The following is a 3,425-nucleotide window of genomic DNA, read 5'->3' as shown; positions in this document are numbered from 1 at the left end:
ACTTGGGATCCAGTTACATTTGCTGGCGTCAAGCAGACTCTACAGACCACTGTGAAATACTGAATCTAAAAATAAAAGAGTGAAAAAGTACGAAACCAAAGAGAGCGGGATATTAAAATTCCAGGAAAATTGTAGAAAAGTTCGGAAGAGGCACATAAGCAGTCTCAGGGGAAAACACTAACATTGGGGGAATTTAAATTAAGCCTATGAGTCTGCCTTTTTTAGCTCTGTCACCCATGTGACACTCGAGTTCAGCCTGTGGGTCCAGGTATTTCTGCTAACGCAAAGAATGCATTAGAGCCTTTTGGAAAGGCAAATCATTCTGGCTGTCTCAGCTTCTTGCCTTTGCTCTCCCTAAGAACTGTTAACCCCAGGTGCACTCGGTTTCTGTTTGCACACATCCTCCCAGCCGGGGTCCCGTCTCAGCCTTTGGATTTCTCCTTTGGATCAAAAACGCTACTGATGGTGCCAGCAGGCTAGCTGGGTGTGGGAAGAAGTTTCAGGCTCTGGTGAGTCTCGGGGGGGAGCAGGAGGGGGGGAATATTATTTTCACAGCTTTTGCAGCGCTTTTAATTGTACAGTGACATCTGGAAGATTAGTGAATCTGTGAATCCAGGCTAAAGGGTCAGGATTAAATACTTGCTGGACCTGCTTCACAAGGTTAAATTAACTAGTCTGAGATCAGATAGAAAAGCCCAAGTGCTATTTCTAAGGGGCATTTTATGAATCTCATATAAAGAATTTGGTGGGAATTTTCCCATTTTCTGAGGAAAAATCTAATAATCTTTGAAATCTATTTAAATATTAAACCAGCACAAGAATTACATTTTACCAAGTACAAAGTTGCATTTTTAAGAGCAACATTTATTGTGACTGTCCTTCCCTGACCAGCACGGTTCCATTTTAGCGTTTCAGACTGCCTGTGTTCGAATTGTTTGTAAAAGTTCTTTCTAGATTTAATCGAGGTCTATTTGCAGGAGACTTTATTTCTGCCTCCTTTTTGATGCTTTGAAATTAAAACCACGATGACTGTGAAACTGAGGTTTAAAAGTAGGTGTGTGTTTGCATAACAATGTATTATATATACACAATACTAGAGCTCCATGGCTACCCGTAATTGCAGTGATAGTGTATCTGCAGTGGTAGCTCCTTGGAAGTTTGCATATAGGTCAGAAGTTTCCAAATGATGATTGAGATTATATGTATTGTGGATTGCATTTTCCAAGTATGCCACAGTTTTAGTCATGGGACTCATTAGCGTTTGTGAGAGCTGTGAAGTTCTGCTCCTTCATACTGAACGGAAAGTTCAGCTCTGTATACCTGAACCAGCCCTGTTTCATGTTGCTGAGATATTGCAATGTCTCGTCTTACCTCTTTCTTCAGTTTCTTAATGCATTGCTGCAACGGAGTCTATTGCAGTGGATGAAGCAAGAGGACTCAATACCTTCCTTCCTTGGCCTTGTGTGTTATGCAATTTTTAGAGTTGCTTTGGTTCTTGATCTTAAGTAGTTCACACCGTGCTTTCTAAAGAAACTTAGAAGTGATCTTCTGCCAGTATTAAGTGGATGTTTAAAACAGTGTGGGTATTTTTGTTGGGGTTCCTTCTAATACTCTAAGACAAAACCTCTGTTGTCCCAACTGCGTGACCTTGAAAGTACTTCACATGCAGCATTTTATGCAAGTTAATTGTTTTTTAATAGTATAGCTAAAATGAAATGTTATAATAACATTATAACAATTTAAAAGACAGAATCCAAATATTTTAAAAACTGTACTGCTAATTTACATTTCTTCATTTCCCTCATTAACTTTGTAGAAGAAATTTGGACCTATATATTTTCATTTACAGCAGAGGAAAAGCTAATGGAACCACCAGGCAGGCATTTGAAGCTGTTTCACCATGTCTCAGGCTCTGTGTGTTCTAAACAAAAAACACCTAAAAATAAATATGCAAAATGCCTGTTACTTATGTATATGAACATGGCAGATTCCTTTACAGTTTTGCAGCACATCAGGTTTGCAACTTAATAGCTGATTAAGTGCACCTTACAGTGAGATTCTGAGAGTACAAAGGAACTAAACACATTGCTCTATTATCCTACGCAACTCACCAAGTCGGTGAGTCTGCTGTAGCTTAACTGAAGGCAGAGTTTGTGTGAGGACTCACAGCCGTTACGAAATAGCCAGACGGCTAAAGCAGGATCCGAACTCCATTGAGCCAGGCACTGTACCCATATAGCAGAGGTTCACCTTCTTGCTGTTCAGCCCTGCTGGGCTCCTGTGATACCTCATCTAACTATTGTTTCAGCTGTAGAACAAATCCTTTGAAGCCTCTATTTAATAAAGATGAGTGCATAGGCTGAATTTCTCATTAGAACAGAAAACTGTCAAACTCACCCCCCGAAGATTTAGGTTTTACATTTTTTTCCTAGCCAGTCTGAGGTTTAATACATTTCAGCTATTTATTTGGAATTCATTTTAAGGAAATAACAGTCATTCATATACTCTGATAGAAGAAAAAAAATCCCAAGCTTTTTGATGACTGTCCACAGTTGGACAATATCTGGCAGCAGGTCAGAAGTTGCAAGAAAAGCAATAATATCCTCCTTTATCAAAGCCTATGTCAGCCAGGACATTCAGCACACAGGAAGGTCTGGAGTTTCTGCCTGACTCTTAAGTTCTTCAGCTGCCTCAGAATCGTAACTTCTCTTAATGCCCTCAGTCTTGTCTGCGTCCAGGTTCTCTCCCTCTGTCTGTCCATGTTCTTGTGAAATCCTTCCTCTCACTGCTCAGTAAAAATAAGTTATTACATGTGTTGTATGAAACCCTACCCTACCTTTTATTATAACTGAAACAGAGGTCAAGACAAAAGGTAGGGGACATGAAATACCAATTCCTCTTTTCCAAAATGGGGAACTGAGGCAGAGGCTAAGTAAGTTGCTCAAGGACACACGGTTTCCACTAGTGGTGAGGGAACCTAAACAGACTCGCTGGAGCTCACAGGAAGCTATGAGTAGCATAGAGGAAGAGAGAAGCAGGCTTTTGTACCGGAAAGATCCAGTGTAACTGTAGGACAGAATGATGTCAAAATAAATATCAAACTGGGAAGATCATGGAACAGATCCTCCTGGAAGCTATGCTAAGGCACAAGGAGGACAGGGAGGTGATTTGAGACAGCCAGCATGGCTTCACCAAGGGCAAGTCCTGCCTGACCAACCTAGTGGCCTTCTATGATGGAGTGACTACATCAGTGGACACGGGAAGGGCTACAGACGTCATCTGTCTGGACCTCTGTAAGGCCTTTGACACGGTCCCCCACAACATCCTTCTCTCTAAACTGGAGAGGTATGGATTTGATGGGTGGACTGTCCGGTGGGTGAGGAATTGGTTAGATGGTCACATCCAGAGGGTAGTGGTCAACGGCT

At 41.4% G+C, this 3,425-nt stretch overlaps 1 protein-coding gene across 4 annotated transcripts in view; it reads left to right on the top strand.

Annotated features, from left to right (window-relative positions):
* The first annotated feature begins 355 nt into the window (after positions 1 to 355).
* The window catches only part of RAF1 (Raf-1 proto-oncogene, serine/threonine kinase), an 81,932-nt gene continuing 78,862 nt past the window's right edge, over positions 356 to 3,425 (top strand). For 3 of the 4 annotated variants that reach the window (XM_009287069.2, XM_009287066.2, XM_019474090.1), the window contains exon 1: positions 356 to 509. The gene's annotated coding sequence lies outside the window, so the exon portion shown is untranslated. The remainder of the gene's footprint in view (positions 510 to 3,425) is intronic. The other variant, XM_009287064.2, reaches the window with a different exon arrangement.

This window comes from Aptenodytes forsteri, unplaced genomic scaffold (assembly GCF_000699145.1).
Source record: "Aptenodytes forsteri isolate BGI_AS27 unplaced genomic scaffold, ASM69914v1 Scaffold105, whole genome shotgun sequence".
Classification (NCBI taxonomy): Eukaryota; Metazoa; Chordata; class Aves; order Sphenisciformes; family Spheniscidae; genus Aptenodytes; species Aptenodytes forsteri.
The sequence above is the reverse complement of the archived record's forward strand: the minus strand, read 5'-3'. Positions and strand labels throughout refer to the sequence as shown.